Raw genomic sequence first — 18206 nt, 5'->3', positions numbered from 1 at the left:
CAGTTCAGCCGGACTAATAGTACGTTAGAGAAGAGTCATTTTAGAGAAATCACTAATACAGAGACACATTAACTGCAAGTTCCTTCCATCAAATTGTTCTGCTTTTCTTTTTCCTATTCTAATTCATTAGACCTATTTCACAGCATGTACCAACTATTTCACAAAAACTGTTTTGTTCCAAAAAACCCAAAGAAGAAGACTCAATGACAAGAATACATCTACAAGGCTTGGCCTGAAAATACCTATATTGAAATATTTTTTCTACATATTAAAAGATATAATAGTTTTCATTTAGTTTTTAAAACCTTTATTTATATTTATTTATTTGCCTGTGCCTCATCTTAGTTGCAGCATGCAGGATCTCCAATCTTCATTGAGGCATGAGGGATCTTTTTTAAGTTGAGACATGTTGGAATCATTAGTTGGAGCATGTGGGATCTTAGTTCCCCAACCAGGGGTTGAACCCAGGCCTCCTGCAATGGGAGTATGGAATCTTAGCCACTGGACTACCTGGGAAGTCCCTATAATAGTTTTCAAAAGCCTTTAAAAAGCACTTTCAAAAATATTCTTCTGATTTGAAAGAATTATTGGTACCTCTCCCTTCTACTACTGCTATCACACTAGCACATCTAAAATTATGCTAAGAGCACAAAATACTCTGGCTCATGTAGACAAACTCAAAGACTAACCACTTAAACTTGAATAATAGAATCATAATTTTAGAGTAGCGTTTCTCAACTTCAGCACTGTTGTCATTTGGGGCAAGACAATTCTTGGTTGTAGGCTTCCCAGGTGGCTCAGTGGTAAAGAATCCACCTGCCAAGCAGGAGACGTGGGTTTGATCCCTGGATTGGGAAGGTCCCCTGAAGAAGTAAATGGCAACCCACTCCAGTATTCTTGCTGGGAAATCCCATGGACAGAGGAGCCCAAAGGGCTATAGTCCATGGTGTCACAAAGAGTTGTATACAACTTAGCAACAACAATAAATTCTTTGTTGGGGGAGTGCCGTGTGTCTTGTAAGATATTTAGCAGCACACTTGACCTCCACTGACTAGAAGCCAGTAGCACCTCTTTCTGGTTGTGACGGCCAAAAATGTCTCCAGAGACTGGCAGATATTACCCAGGTTGAGAACAACTAACCTAGGGGGTTTTACAGAAATTAATTTATTCACCAAAAATTGAAAATTGCCTGTTCCGCTGAAAGTATCTTCTTTTTGCAGATATGGAAACTGAGTTCTGAATGAGTTTAACTACTTGTCTATGGTCACACATTTATGTAATTGCAAAGTTGGGAAAAGAACTCATGTCTCCTCAGTGTTTAATGTTTGTTTGATTCTTAAGCACAACCAAAGAAAGAAACAGATAGATAAAACTTCATCAAAACTAAAAAATTTATCTATCAAAGAACATTGTCAAGGGAATTCCCTGGCAGTCCAGTGGTTAGAACTTGGTACTCTCACTGCCAGGGCCTGGGTTCAATCCCTGGTTTGGTTACTAAGGTCCCACAAGCTGTGTGGTGCAGCCAAAAGGGGAAGGGGAACACAATCAAGGGAGTGAAGAGATAACCCACAGAATGGGAGAAAATATTTGTAAGTTGTGTATCTGATAGAAATATATTAAAAACTTTTACTACTCAACCATAAAAAGATAAATAACCCACCTAAAAATGGGCAAAGGATTTAAATTGACATTTTTGCAAAGATAGAGAGCCAATAAGTATATGAAAAGACATTAAACATCATTAGTCACTAGGGAACTGCAAATCAAAATCACAATGAGGTACCACTTTATGAATACTAAGATGGCTATAATAAAAAACAACAAAACAGATAATAACAAATGAGGAATTGGAAAAATTCGAATGCCTTGCATTGCTGGTGTGAAAGTGAAATAGTGAGTCATCTTGGAAAGCTGTCTGAGTTCTTCAAAATGCTAAACATCGAGTTACAATAGGACCCAACGACTCCACTTCTGGATATATATCGAAGAGAAAAGAAAACACATGTTCATAGAAAAACTTGTGCACAATTTTTCATTAGAAGGATTATTTCCAACAGCCAATAAGTGGAGACAACGCAAATGTCTATCAACTGATAAATGGATAAACAAAATGTGGTACATACTGTTTATGGAATATTATTCGACTATAAAAAGAATAAAGTACTGATACATGATGCAACATGAATGAATTTTAAAATATGCTAAGTGAAAGAAGTCAAACACAAAAGGCCACATATGGTATGATTCCATTCATATGTAGTGTCCAGAATAGACAAATCCATGGAGAGAGCAAGCAGACTATTGGTTGACAGGAGAAGGAGTGGGGAATGAAGAATGACTGTTAATGAGTATGGGGCTTTTTTTTGGTCATGATGAAAATGTTCTGGAATTATGTAGTAGTGATGGTTGCAGAATCTTGTGAATATATTAAAAACCACTGATTTGGTACTTCAAAAGTGTGAATTTTATGATATATAAATTATATCTCAATAAAAATAAAATAAAAAATAAGTATTTGAAAAAGGCAGGATTGAAATAAAATTGTAACTTAGTAAAAAAGGCAAAATGGAAAGGCAACCTACATTCAGGCTCTGATACTAACAAGTTGCATGATCTTTGGTAAGTAACATAAGAGCAGGTGAGTAGCAGAAGAGAGTAGGGAGGTTAATGCTTGTATATATTTTATTACCAGTCAGATTTCTGATCTGGTAAACCATCAACCAACATCTGGATGGATGCTTCCATTATCAGTCTACTGGAGTATTTGGCTGTTGAGTGGTGTCATTTATTATGAAGATAGAAAAAAACTGGTAACTTGCAGTTGTATTTCTTCCTTGTCCTGATAATAACAGCTATTTTTTAATGGAAATATATAATGTGTCAGGTATTTAAAGTAAAGAACTTCAAATATTTATAGAAAACCTACAAAACAACTAGTATTTGTTCTCATTTTACAGACGGTAAAACTTAGGTTCAGGTAGGTTAAATGAGATGTCCAAGGCTCTTCAGGTACTTAAATACCAGAACCATATATGTTTACTCACATTACAATGATGCCTTCCAAGTAAAGTTGTCAGATAAAAAACAGGACACTCAGCTAAATTTGAATGTCAGATAGTATTTCATTCTTTTTTATGACTGAGTAATAACATGAATTTTTTTTTTTTTTTTAGTTTAAGTATATCCCATTCAATACTTAGCATATACTTATATTTAAAAATTCATGCAATAGTTGGGACATCTTGATACTAAAACTCATTCATTATCCATGCAATATTTGGGATATACTCATGCTAAGAAAATCAGGTAATATGTGGTACACATAACAAAAGATTTTAGCATAATTTATCTGAAATTCAACTTTAACTGGTCATCCAGTATTTTTATGTGAAAATATTGGCAACCTTATTCCCAAGACTGTTAATATTTTTATAAGTATTCTTTTGTAGACTAAGACTACATAATGAAGATAGTAGAATAATTATAAAAATACAAAAAAGCCCAAATCTAAACTATACTCTGAGAAAAGAAATGAAATAGATCATTGACAGGCATTATGTGGTTCATGAACTTGACTCATACTATTTCTATAGCATTCTTCACACTTTGTTCCTTTTATTTCTTAAAAATAAAACTAAAGGAAGTTTATATAAAAATCTAAACTAATACAATTTAGAAGAAAATCAGTCAATAATATCACTGAATCACTAGAAGAAAAATTTGTCATAGAGGAATGGATTAAATTTCTATATGAAAGGGAGACTTGGAACTGGCACTTCTAAAACACCATGAATGTACGTCTATAAACAATGAAACAGACCAAGTAACGGAGCCATCAGTTGATATCTTAAATGTTTCAGGAATAAATTTAACTACGAAACAATCACACAATTTGAAATGGCATAATGGCGTAATCTTAGAGACCAAAACAAAGAGGAAAATAATGTCTGTGGCTTGGCAATAACATAAATAAATGCAGACATCTACAAAGGCATGTATTTTTCAAGCAACACAGACTGTGGAGTAAGATTCAGTTCTGATATCACCAATTCTGTCTTCATGAAGAAGCATCATACTAAAGAAAAAAAGATCCTATTAAAAAGAAGATCCTATTCCTCTTGGTGGTTTTACTCTTTGGCTCTGGCTTTAGGAAATTAGGGATGGGAAACACATGCCTATTTAATTCTCCCTACACAGGAAATAAATTTACAGTGAGAAAGGGAAATCTTAACTATGGTTTCATACCAACAATCTTTAATTTTACTAGAGAGGAAGATAAGAAATTTCAAAACTTTGGTTAATTCTCCAAAAAATATGAAGACTGATGAGAGAACTCTTTTGAGGGATGGAATGTATCTTTTTCATCCTAATTCTTATAAAACAAAATCCAAATAATTAAAAGAATAAAAGCAACAAGAGCAAATTTGAGATTGGAATTTTTAAAAAACCTTTAAATAACTGACTGTGACTAACAACACTTTATATCTGTTGAGCCTCACTAAACATTTTAAACGCTAACTTATCTGCTTCAGCATGATTCTCGAGTAGGCATCAATCATTATTTCTTAGGGTTGGGAATGCCAACTGATTAGATTCTGTCAATGTGAAGAACTGTGTTCTGTTAAGAGGATGCTAATTGAGAAAGCATTTTGGTAGTAACCTCACCAAGATAAGAAACGCTTACAGAAAAAATGTCTTAGTTTTACTGGCATATCTATTTTTCAAGAGACAGGAAAAAGCACAGGAGTAAAATGCAACAAAAAATGTCTCCAAGATTGACTGCAAAATTTTTGTATTCACCAACCTCATTTTAAAACTCTCACTAATCTTTCTATTGCCTCACTGAAAGGTAAGAATAAATTACAAATCTTATTTCCTTTGTTGGGTATAATTAACAAATGAGACCTACGGACTAAAAATGTCATATGTTAAAAAACAACAACAACAACAAAAAACTCAAACCTCATGTAAATGATAAGACCTCTCATATATTCCAATTAAACTTTAAGAAACAGATGAAACTGGTTTAGAAAATTACAAGGGGCTCAGATGCCAGCCTCTTTCATGTTAGGTCTACACAAACCGAGCATCTTCCAATCTCGTGATATTTAAAAATGAAAACCACCACCCACCAAAACCTGTCCCTTACTTCCATTGCATTCAAGGGCTTTTTATCCCAGTGCTGACTTCAGAGGCACTCTGCAAGCACTGTGATCTCACTGAAAGTCAAAGTATACTTGAGGGATGGAGAAGCAGAGCAATTAGCAAGAAAAATGGATTTTGGAGTCACCTTAACCTGGTTTCATATTGAAGTTCCCATCACTTATCCTAAGAGCTGTGTGACCTTGAACAAGTTAGTTACTTCAATTTCTCTGAGCTTTAGTTTACACATCTGTAGAACAGAGATGTTAAGTCACTTCAGTTGTGTCCAACTCTTTGCGACACTATGGACAGTAGACTGCCAGGTTCCTCTGTCCATGGGATTCTCCAGGCATGAATACTGGAGTGCATTGCCATGTCCTCCTCCAGGGAATCTTCCTGACCCAGGGATTCAAACCTGTGTCTCACAACTTTTTGCATTGGCAGGCGGGTTCTTTACCACTAGCGCCAAATTACACTCAAATTACTTAGTTGTTCAAGAGATTAAGGGAAATGATGTTTATATAAAACTGAAGATGATGCCTGGTACAGAGAAATATTAACTACATGATGGTAGTCATTATTATATGTGAAAGAAACATCTGAAAGTTTAAATGGTAAGCACACATGACCTCATATGTTTTCAATAGCTTAATTTGCACAATCCCCTCTCTTTTTTGGAAGACACGAGAATGTGATCTATGACTAGAAATGTAGCATCTTGATACCATCTACCCTCATAAGCATACTGAACATGATTTTCAACTGTACCATATCACTGGCATTGAAGGTAACATTATTTATTTATTTATTTTTGGTCCCACCGCACGGCATGCAGGATCTTAGTTCCCCCACCAGGGATCAAACCCGTGTTCCCAGAAATAGAAGTGCAGAGTCTTATCAACGAGACCACCAGGGAAGTCCCTTAAAGGTAATTTTAAAAATCCATATGTGTGTGTATCACTATCACTTGGCACTCATGGAAAAAAAAACCTAGAAATTTATTTTTTTCTCTTTTGAGTTTTGAATTATCGTGGTATCTGTGAGGATATCCTTGGCAAGAGTGATTCATTTTCAGTATTGGAAGCTGTATCAGAAGAGAGTCACACAACCTTAAAAGAATGTATTGAAAATGTCCTGGTGAAAAAATTGGCAATGCTGTTTCCAGAGGCACGCTGTGATCACGCCACTGAGTGTTTCTTCATTCATCAGGGATGTTAGAAGGATTCACAAATGATACTGAGTCAAATCATTTGGCAACAATATAAAGAAACCTGGTATACATTATATTGAAAATCTTTTTATACACTAAAGGTGAATCAGAGAGAGATAATTGTTTGATGAAAACTCAGTGAAATAGGTGAATTCTCTCCACATCTTTTATCTTGAACTGTCCTAGTATCTGATCCTTTTTTAGCTTTAATTCAAACTGTGCTGTTGGAGTTTTTTTTTTTTTTCTTTTACCTTCTTTCTGTCTTATACTACACCATTTCAGAATTTTGCAATTGTTTCTTTTACTCTCTTTTAACATAACACAGAACACTTAAAATTCAAATCAAAGAACTGCTGACCTGGATACTGTACATTTCTGTTTCTTAGACAAGTATGATGATTCTAAGGCTCCATTTTATAATGCATCTTATTGATAAGATTTCTCAAATTTCCCGACCCAGGAATTTTATACCCAGGGTAAAAATGATGGGAAAGAGGCCCATTTATTTTGTTCCTCTCAAGTCAAGGCCCATAATCTAAACATTCTGAGTAGAGCAGCCTACCCTTCTGAACACAGGATGGCCTTTAGGAGCTAAGAAATCTGGCTTAAATCCTAGCTGTCTAGTGACCATCATGCTTTATCTCCTTGGCCCACTTACTGAACTGTGAAAAGCCTGCTTTCCTGAAATATGAAATACCAGTGTTGGTCTGAGTTTTTGAGATATTGCATCTGAAGCCATTAAGCACAGTGCTTGGCACATTAAAGAAGTATGCGGTAAATGGGCTGGTTATTATTATTATATAATTCCACAGTTGGGCAATACCAGTTCAGGATCTGTACTCCATTTCAAAATCCTAGCGCAGAGGCATGCGAACATATGCATATGTGCCCTGGGGAGAGGGAGGCTTCTTTCTGATACGGAAATCTTGCAACATCCAGTAAAACTATGAAGAAACAAAACATACACTCTTTCTCAGACCCCAAAACTTTATACAGATGACAGGACTTGCCTTCTCAATTCATGAGTAAAAAGATACAGATAGAATAAACAATAATTTTGGGGGGAAATTCTTGTGTTAATATACTGTACTTAACAGATCTAAGAAACAAAAACATCACAGAATATTTTGCTATGTAGACTAATAATGAAATTCACATATCATCTTACTTAGAGTTCAACACATCTTATGAGACTGTGGCAAAAACAGAGAGATGAAGTTTCCTGGGGAAAGGCAGTAGATTATTTTTTTTCCTGTTATTGTTTTTTTAGCATCTGGAGTTAGTTCTGTCATCTCCCTGAGAAAATAAAGCACATACTCCAAGGTCATTTGACCTGAAAATAAGAAGTTTTCTTTCTTTTGTATTTATCTCAGAATGTTGTATTCATTTGTTCTGCTTAAAGGAGAGTTAGTGTACACTCAGTCTTCTACCCCAGGGTTTGCAAAACATTCCTCAAGTGACCAATAGGAGGTTGCTAGTTGGTGGCTCAGTGGTAAATAATCTGCCTGTCATATAGGAGAAACGAGAGATGTGGGTTCAATCCCTGGGTGAGGAAGATCCCCTGGAGAAGGAAATGTCTACCCACTCCAGTATTCTTGCCTGGAAAATCCCATGCACAGAGGAGCCTGGTGGGCTAAGAGTCGGACACGATTTAGTGACTGAACAATAAGAATAACAAAGTCTTGCTGGAAAACCATCTACTGGAGGATTTCAAAGAGAAGATATGATGATATAATCTTTTTGCTTGTTGGTGGGGTTCTCATTTAATTTCAGGCATAACTGGAGGCAAGATAGGTAGAGATGGAAAGGTTGTCCAGACCAGTGAACTAGGGTTATAGAAGTAATGTCCTTTCCCTGTCCCAGAGATGTGCTTAGCATGACAATGCAAAGGAAAGGCAATTCTATGTATGATGCCTCATTATAATTTTCCAAAATAATTTTCTTTAACAAAATTCTCCTTCCTTTCCAACATTCTGCTTCATATAGATAGATACCTAACACACTCTGCTTGAACTGTTCTGGCTGCTAGACATTTCTGCAATTTGCTGCACTTGCCTGTAACCAAGGATAAGAGTTGCTGGGAAACACAGATCCCAATATATGTTACCACTACTGATGTGGAACTTGGGCTGAGGTCCCTATTTGTTAGGATAAATGGGTGAAAATCTTAAAGAATACCAAAGGTCATAGTAAATCCGGACTCATCTACTCTTCTAGATCTTTCTCACTCCCATTTGAGAATGGTGATATCAGGTTACATAATGTGAGAGATGAGCTTTTCAGCCTTTGAACAAAGAACTGAACTACCAGATGATTAGCAAAAAAAAACCCTATATAAGATAGCACAATGATTTGGACACAAATTAAGGCTTTCCATTAAAGAAAGAAGGAATCTTACTCTTTAATTAACATCAAACAACTTTAGATATTCCTTTTCTCTAGTTTCACTGTGCTTAGAGGGCATATTGGATTGAAGGAATCATGACAAATGCTCACGGCAAAGAATTTTCAGCTGCAGCAACCACACTCTGAGAGTCAGTACCTCTGAAGACCGTCAGCACTGTAATGCTGCTAAACTTTTTTTTTTCCTTCCCAGATATTTCCACTTATTACAGTACAAATGACCTATAAAATTCCTCTTATGCAAGATCGCATGAATACTTCATCAACCAATCAACTATGATTGTAACTGAGAAGTCTTTCTTTCTCACTGGGGTAATTGAAACCTTGATTAGCTTGCCTGAGTACTTATGTGTCTGTAATAGACACGGAACAAATAAATTGATACTGTAGTTAGATAGAGATTCAAGTCGTTCTTATTAACCTTTGTAAATAAGGTATGAATCACAGAGGTGGAGGCTAAATAAACAAATCAAACAAAATAAATATTTTCTACTCTCTTAAATTCTGGAGAGATGCTATGTTCCTTCTTCCTATAGACCGGATTGTTCTCTCTCCGCCTCCTTACTAGCTTAGACTGCCTTCTCCCACACTTAATTTTCACCTTCCCCTAAAGTTGTGTCTTTCTGCCTCCTTCCTTCCTCTTGGTCTCTTTGTCAGAAAAGTCATCTACTCCTACTCAGAGCTGACGAAAAACAAGCCCTTCCAACAGCCTACAAGGCCTGACATAATCTGGTCCTCTCCTACTTGTCCTGGGTCATTCAGTTCTATCCTCACTGCTCAATTTCCCTCAGAGACTTTACACTCATGTTCTTTCTGCTCTCACACAGAGCTACCAAAAGGGCTTCCCTGGTGGCTCAGCTGGTAAAGAATCTGCCTGCCAATGCAGGAGATGCAAGAGACCCAGGTTCAATCCCCGGGTCACGAAGATCCCCTGGAGAAGGGAATGGCAAACTGCTTCAGTATTCTTGCCTGAGAAATCCCACGGACAGAGGAACCTGGTGGGCTACGTCCATGGGGTTGCAAAGTTTAAATGTCTCCTAATCAGTGAGGTGCTGGAGAAGACTCTTGAGAGTCCCTTGGACTGCAAGGAGATCAAACCAGTCCATTCTAAAGGAGATCGATCCTGGGTGTTCATTGGAAGGACTGATGCTAAAGCTGAAACTCCAATACTTTGGCCACCTCATGCGACGACTTGAGTCACTAGAAAAGACTCTGATTCTGGGATGGATTGGGGGCGGGAGGAGAAGGGGATGACAGAGAATGAGATGGCTGGATGGCATCACCGACTCGATGGACACGAGTTTGAGTGAACTCCGGGAGTTGGTGATGGACAGGGAGGCCTGGCGTGCTGTGATTCATGGGGTCGCAAAGAGTCAGACGCGACGGAAATGAACTGTACTGAATCAGTGAGGATTTCCCTTACCATTTTACATAAAATAACCCACTAATGAACTTCCTAGCTCTATCCTCCTTACTGTAGTCTCCTAACATAGAAGGTCAAACCTAGTTAAACTTTCGATATGCTTCACATTTTCTAAGAACTGGAAGCTGGTGTTCATCAATTTACATAATAATACTTTTCTGCTTGGGAATTCTCAAAACATGAAATTCCCAAGAACATCTCTACATGTAATTCCCTACACGTCTCATATTTATTTATTGTGGAAAATCTGAGTGGTGGGGAAATAAATATCACCCACCTTCAAATGGTTGGTTTCTCTCCAGATCATCCAAAATTATGGTTCACTGACTTGTGTATTTCTTTTCTTTAAAATGACATTGTGTAGTGTTTCCAAGGCCTGAAATCCGTGACATTTGTCACATGGACATAGCACCACATACTGCAGTGAAAATTCACTTGTGTAGAGATGAGTGTTTACACAGAACCTCCAAGGTTACAAGAAAAAAATCTGTTTTAATTTTGGAAAGGAGATCTTTGTTTTAACTGCATGATCCACACACATTTGTAACACATAGCTTTGCCAGTCAGGTTCGGGTGGAAGGTTTAGATGAAAACTTCCTTGAGTTTATTTGTATAACTAACTCCCTTTTGGCAGAGGGCAGACTCATAGAAGAATCTAATCTGTTGCAGGAGAGGAAGATAGTTAAGTGAATTCCAGTACATGCTCACTAAAGGAGCCCTCTCTTGTATTCAGCACAACCAGCTTCCTGTTCAGCCTCCTTAAGAAACAAATAAAAAATTAATGCATCTTTCACATGCTGTACATATCAGGAGATTTGACAGACAAACAGATCTTTGAGCACCAGTGTGGTCGTGAAGAGAATCTCAAAGGTAAATTATTCAAAAAGGGAAGAAGGAAAAAAAAAGAAGACTGTTACGTGCAAATCTCCTTGGATATTAAATTTGCAGTTGGTTACAAAGTGGTCATACTTTGTAATGAAGGCTGGCTATAATCCCCAAGGCCTTCTTTTAAAATTTGCCTTACAACTGCAAAAACCATGGGATCTGAAGTTGGAGGAAAAACTGCCTCTCTTGTCACAGTCCATTAGAATGCTGAACTCTGATTAGTCAGAAGTTAATCTATAATCTGGAGCATGGTAGAGGTTTTCAAATGCTGCAGGTTTCTGCAGACATATTTTTCTTCATAGCTATTCGATTATCCCTCTTTCCATCTGGGAAAGAAAAACAATTGCGTTTGACATGCCTCTATGGACCTCGACTTGATTAAACTCTATGAAGCGCTTTGAGTGCCTATAGGAAGTTAATCTATAATTAAAAAAAAATTCTATTTTGAACCAAAGGAACAAAATGAAATTCTAAAGTGACTGATAAGATATTTTAATGGGAAAGCATCTCGGGGAGGGTTGGGTGGGGGGAAATGGCAAAACAAGTGGTATGTTTCAGCTCTGTGAGCTGAGTTTACTGCCTTATTAGTCACCATCTTAGAAGACAGAAGATGCAGCACAATCAATAAGGTTTTTGATGAGACCAATTTGGGTGAGTTGAAAAGCACCTCAGGGACTTGGATAAGAATATTAAATTATGTTGACAAGGAGAAATATACATTCAGAACAGGAAAGACCCCCAAAAATGCTCACTGCTGTCTTCTGCCTATGAGTAGGGTTCCATGACCTCCAACAGGAACCAATGCTGATAGTTAATCACTTTGAAAAGGAAATACTTCCCTATGTCTAACTAAAAGCTGTCAGTTTCTCAAGCTTATAGCTTGTCTATCATCTGCTGAGAAATAGAAATCTGGTCAATATCTTCCTTAAAAGTCTTTATATGTATGAACACGTAAAACAGTATAATGTGTTTACTTAAATACGTTATAATGTTAAAACAGTATAACATGTCCCTAGGAACCACTTTGCTGCCCGATGAGTCCCACAAATGTAAAGCTGATTCTCAAATGCAGTGTGGAGTGAATTTCCAAGTTCGAAGGGTAAATGTCAGGAGGAAGGATGAAGTCAGAGAGGCCCTTGAGAAAATTAGTCTGGACTTCAAATTAAGTTGCTCAGTATCATTTTCTAAAATAACAACACTCAGAGAGTTTTTTCTATGAATTTACTAATGTTTAGGTTTTGCCCTGGGTCTTCTATACTTGTTGGACATTATTTTTTAAATCCTAGGTTTCTCTGTTCTCAGATGTATGCCCCGCACTCCCCAAAATAAACAAAGCTAGGAAAATATACCCTAAAAGATGGGTTAACCGATATCTACAGTAAGGATATTCCCAGTTGTCCATCCTCTAACTCTCTCAACTTATCATAGCATTTGTTTTGCAACATTATAAGGTGTAACTGTAAACTTACAAGATTGGTTCTAATATATCTATTGAAACCATGAATCCCATCCTTCAAATGGCCACCTTGGGAAGCCACAAACTTATTTTGGTGAGGGCTATTACACTGTGATTGAAACTCCTCTTTCAGAATTGACCTCTGAATCAAATAAAATCAGTCTCATTGTTTTAGATTCACAATATTTTTGACCAGAGACTTTGCTACCCTGTGTGATCATACATCTTATTAATAAAACTTGACTCAATATCACTTTAGGCTATTTTCAAAAATCAAATCCACCCTCAAATTGCAAAGATTTAGTACCCTTGAAAAGATCTAAAGCACGTGCTACATAACCCTTCAGTTCAGTTCAGTTCAGTCGCTCAGTTGTGTCCGACCCTTTGCGACCCCATGAACCACAGCACGCCAGGCCTCCCTGTCCATCACCAACTCCCAGAGTTCACTCAAACCCTTATGGCAGAAAGTGAAGAGGAATTCAAAGGCCTCTTGATGAAAGTGAAAGAGGAGAGTGAAAAGGTTGGCTTGAAGCTCAACTTTCAGAAAACAAAGATCATGGCATCTGGTCCCATCACTTCATGGGAAATAGATGGGGAAACAGTGGAAACAGTGTCAGACTTTATTTTTTTGGGCTCCAAAATCACTGCAGATGCTGATTGCAGCCATGAAATTAAAAGACACTTACTCCTTGGAAGGAAAGTTATGACCAACCTAGATAGCATATTAAAAAGCAGATACATTACTTTGCCAACCAAGGTCCATCTAGTCAAGGCTATGGTTTTTCTCATGGTCATGTATGGATGTGAGAGTTGGACTGTGAAGAAAGCTGATCAGAAATCTAAAACAGGCATTTCCAAAATATTTTGGGAAATGTTATTATCTTTCGATTAAGATAACAATGGGGGTAAAAGTCCTTAAACTCTACACACTTCTGATTTGAGTTTAAAAAATAGTCCCTCCTCATATGCCACTGATTCATGATAAATAATCATAAATGAAGAGTCAAAAATCTTTCTAGTGAATGTGTACATGTTCCTGTATCTATGCTACATGCTTGATGCCCTTAATTATTTTACATTTGACTAGTTCCTCAGTGAACCTATTTCTGAGGGAAGACACACATCAAAAAATATTCATATATATATATAATGTGCATACACATATTAAATTTATATATGTAAATAAATTCTAATAAAGTGTTAAAAAATCCTCAGGACATATTGCCATTGACAATTTTTCTGTCCTTTGGGTGATGTGAAAGACAGGGAAAGGAAGAAAAGGCCCAGGAAGTAGAAAGGTAAGACAAAAGGAGCCATATTTGTATCCAGTGACTTATATCTTCTCTGAGAAGCAGGAAACATTCCTTGAGTAACTACCATGTAGGAGAATCAGCAAAAGTATTAATACACAAGGTTCTTGTGCTCCTGCAGATGGTAACTACAGACATGAAATTAAAAGATGCTTACTCCTTGGAAGAAAAGCTATGACCAACCTAGACAGCATATTAGAAAGGAGAGACAATGCTTTGACAACAAAGGTCCATCTAGTCAAAGCTATGTTTTTCCAGTGGTCATGCATGGACGTGAGAGTTGGACTATAAAGAAAGTTTAGTGCTGAAGAACTGATGCTTCTGAATTGTGGTGTTGTAGAAGACTCTTTAGAGTCCCTTGGACTCAAGGAGATCCAACCAGTCCATCCTAAAGGAAATCAGTCCTGAATATTCATTGGAAGGACTGATCCTGAAGCTGAAACTCTAATACTTTGGCCACCTGATGGGAAAAACTGACTCTTTGGAAAAGACTCTGATGCTGAGAAAGATTGAAGGCAGGGTGAGTGACTGAACTGAACTGAACTTGTGCTTCTGACACTTAGGGGTCATCTAAAGAAAGACTAGAGTGTTAGAATTCTTTAAGTCAATCTCTTATATTGTCCATTGAAATAGCATTCTAGAGTCTAGAGAGTAGATCCTACCTTTTAAAAAATCATTGTGAATAAAAGTCACATGTTCAGTTCAATCACTCAGTCCTGTCTGACTCTCTGCAACCCCATGGACTGCAGCATGCCAGGTTCCCTGTCCATCACCAGGGGAGGGAACCAAATTCTTTGTGAATAAAAATGTACTCTCTTGGACTAACAAGGCAGAAACTCTTTCACAGAAGTAAATGAATATGGCTTTGTTCAATTTACTTTTCACAAAGCCATCTTGATTGCCAGTCAGAACTCTGTGCTCTTCTAAGTAAAAAGTGATTGATGAGTTGCTATCCTACCTTCCAAGATATTATCAGCAAGATGTCCTTCCAGTAATTATGGGGAAGCACCTTTCCCTTTATTGATGTCTGAACAATCAGGATAATTTTTATATGTAGAGAAACATACAACAATCAGGATAATTTTTATATGTAGAGAAACATACATATATATATAACACTGAACAATGAGTGGGAGCCAAGCAATACAAATAAAAAAGGAAAGCTAATAAGGCACAGAAAAGCATGGCAAGATGGCCCCTAGAGGTCATGGTGGCCCTGAAGTGAATTTAACACTTCCATGCTATATTTTTGGTAAGGGAAATGTCATTTTCATGAAGTAGAAGAGAGCAGAACTCTCTGTTCCCTTGGATAAAACTGGAGACCCCAAGGACTGCTTCCATAACCATCATGTCAAGATATGCTTATCTTTCCCATATATGATGTTGTGCTGTGCTTAGTTGTTCAGTCATGTCCAACTTTTTGCGATCCCACGGACTGTAGCCTGCCAGGCTCCTCTGTCCATGGGATACTCTAGGCAAGAATACTGGAGTGGGTGGCCATGCCCTTCTTCAGGGGATCTTCCCAACCCAGAGATTGAACCCAGGTCTTCCGCACTCCAGGTGGATTCTTTACTGTCTGAGCCCCCAGGGAAACTTTAAATGATGTTAATATATGTTAAGTATTAACATGCATTCAGTTATCCAAATATTTCCTTTATGCGTGTTGCTTCAGTCCTGGCTTAGTTGAACAGCTTCTGAAAGGGCAGGTACTATGTTGGTTTGTCAGCTTCAGGTATGATATATTCAGATAAGCATCCAAGTATAATCTGAATAGCGTATCTAATACAAAGGCAGCATGTAGTAAGTATTTTTAATTAATGAAGACAGTGATGATTAATTTGGTGTAAATACTAGTTTAGCACATGTAATAACAATATTCTGACTTGGATTTATCTCTTTTGACAGTTTGGCCTTTTGAAATAGTTGTGCTTAATTTACAGGCGGGACAACTCTAAGGGCAGGAGGCATATTTACCATGAAGCTAAATGAAGCAAGAGCATCAGGACTCCTCACTTACATGGAGCAGGGGAGGGGCACTGGCAACATGTTCATCTGCCCACGTGTTTTTGCAAAGGTTGCAAAAGAAAAATATCTTTACAAATTTTTCCCTAAATGGATCCTCCCAATTAATGTAAACTCAGACCTCACAGATCCTCTGTTTAAGGGATACATAAAATGTATATATAAAAGGATGTATAAAAATCTGAGGAAAACTGTGGTGAAGAGTAAGGGAGGGACTTCCATGGTGGTCCAGTGGCTAAGACTCTCAACTCCCAGTGCAGGGGGCCTGGGTTCAATCCCTGGTTAGTGAACTAGATCCCACATGCTGCAACTAAAGATCCCATGTATCCCAACTGAGACCCGGTGCAGCCAAATAACAAAAAATATTTTTTATAAAATAAAGGAAATGCCAAACCATGAACAAAGATGGATAACTAAGCTCAGAAAAGATGGGATTAAGGGATATAACTGGATCCATTGACATGAAGTAGATATTTGTTTAAAGGACAAAGCTTATCTGATATCTTCCAGATTTCCAGAAGCAAAATAACAGGGCCAGGGATTGAACTCTAAGAAGAGAAGCTCTGTTTGAAAATTATAAAGAATTTTACAGTAAGAATGGCAAAGCAGTGGAACCAAGTCAAGTTATAAACCTGCTTTCTCTAAAAACCTACTTGAAAGAATAGCTAGGTAGCTGCTAAAAAGGTCTGGAAAAAATGCCAGGAGCCTAGGCTACAAGATAAACCCACAGGAAATTCCTCAGTTTCTGTGTGTTAGACACTCAGTCGTGTCCGACTATTTGTGACCCCATGGTCTGTCCATGTAATTCTCCAGGCAAGAATACTAGAGTGGGTTGCCATTCCCTTCTCCAAGGGATCTTCCCAACCCATGGATCGAATCTGTGTCTCCTGCTTTGCAGGCAGATTCTTTACCATTTGAGCTACCCTCAGTTTCTATTCTAGGATATTTTGGCTTTAGAAGTATGTATGTCTGAGTCCTTAGTTCATAGAACAGGAAAAATAACATGAATATATTGCTATTCAACCCCTTAAATCTGCGGTTGCTATAGGTAGAAAGAGTTGATTTGTGAAAATACCTGAAACCAATATTAGAGTGTGGATCACTTCACGATTGGGTTTGAATCAGGGTATTCTGCTTTAAGATCCTCTTTTCAAAACTAGAAATAATAAGGACATTGTTATATGGTGGTGATTGTGTTCTGGGAAGCAAGTCATTCCATATGTATATGAGCATTGCAGCTACATTCCACAATGTAAAACCCATCTCACTTGGGATTATATCCTTGATCATGACCTAGATTTGGCCAAATATCATTGCTTCCTTACTGATGGGACTATCCTTGTCTTACTATGCTAATGTTCTACTGCCCTCTCCTTTACTTTTTTCCTCCCTTGATACTATACCATTATTCATAGAGGGGTTTTCTGGCTTCATCAAGTTTTCTGCTTAATTTCATTAAGTTTTCTGCTTAAGTTGCCTTATATATTGGTATAGAGGGATTTTGCCATTAGGCTTGACATGTTGGACAAATAATTTACTAAGGGATTTAGGGAGTTTACAGACACACCGGATTTTATTTCTTGTATAAAACTTTCCAATAATAAATGTGCTTTAGATTTGACTTCTTTGAATGTGAACTTCTGTATAATGCCTCCCTGGCTACTACAATGAAATCTCAATGTTACTTTCTGCATACTGTGAGTGTTAATGTTTCAGGACTATAAAGGTAAAATACAACACTATGATATATTTAACAAATATAATATGACTAAATTTTATCCCATAAAACTTAAGACTATTTTTCTTCTTTTAAAATGCAGCAACTCCCGCAAATAAAAGAAGCTGAAATTTTTATTCCCTTCAAAGTGTTTTTGAAGATAACAAGATTTAGAGAAGGTAGAAAGATCAGCTGCATGTTTGAAGAATAGTCCTTCTGTAATGATTTTTACCATAAATAGAAAAACATCCTAGAGACATAACCAGGGGACTAGCTTGTCGCGGATAAACAATGACGATTTAAGGGGTCATAGTCAGTCAGAAGGGAATAGTAAATCACAAAGTAACGCTGACAATGAGAAGCTGGATACGAGATTGTACAAATGAAACAGAGTACACATGAGGTACTTCCAGTGCACTTGCATAGCCCACTCAAGAGCTGTATGTTCATGGAAAATATAGGTCACTTTGGGATTTCACAATGACAAGTGATGGGGTGAATGTAGACAAATTTAAGTAATTTAGTCAAATATTTGCTGAATCAATGTCAACAAAGGGTCGAAGGAATCATTAAAGTAATGAAAGGTTTTAGAAAAACTGGCCGAGGGAGGCAAGGGGGAGGAGAGAGACAACAGCTAG

At 37.3% G+C, this 18206-nt stretch overlaps 1 protein-coding gene across 9 annotated transcripts in view; it reads right to left on the bottom strand.

The window, feature by feature from the left end:
- Window positions 1–18206, bottom strand: part of DIAPH2 (diaphanous related formin 2) — a 1076961-nt gene that overhangs the window by 262454 nt on the left and 796301 nt on the right. The gene's annotated exons all lie outside the window — the stretch shown is intronic.

The sequence above is a fragment of the Moschus berezovskii genome, chromosome X (genome assembly GCF_049115385.1).
Source record: "Moschus berezovskii isolate FMDL1 chromosome X, NW_MosBer_1.0, whole genome shotgun sequence".
Taxonomy (NCBI): domain Eukaryota; kingdom Metazoa; phylum Chordata; class Mammalia; order Artiodactyla; family Moschidae; genus Moschus; species Moschus berezovskii.
Note: the sequence above shows the minus strand (reverse complement) of the source record. Positions and strands in the feature narration are given on the sequence as shown.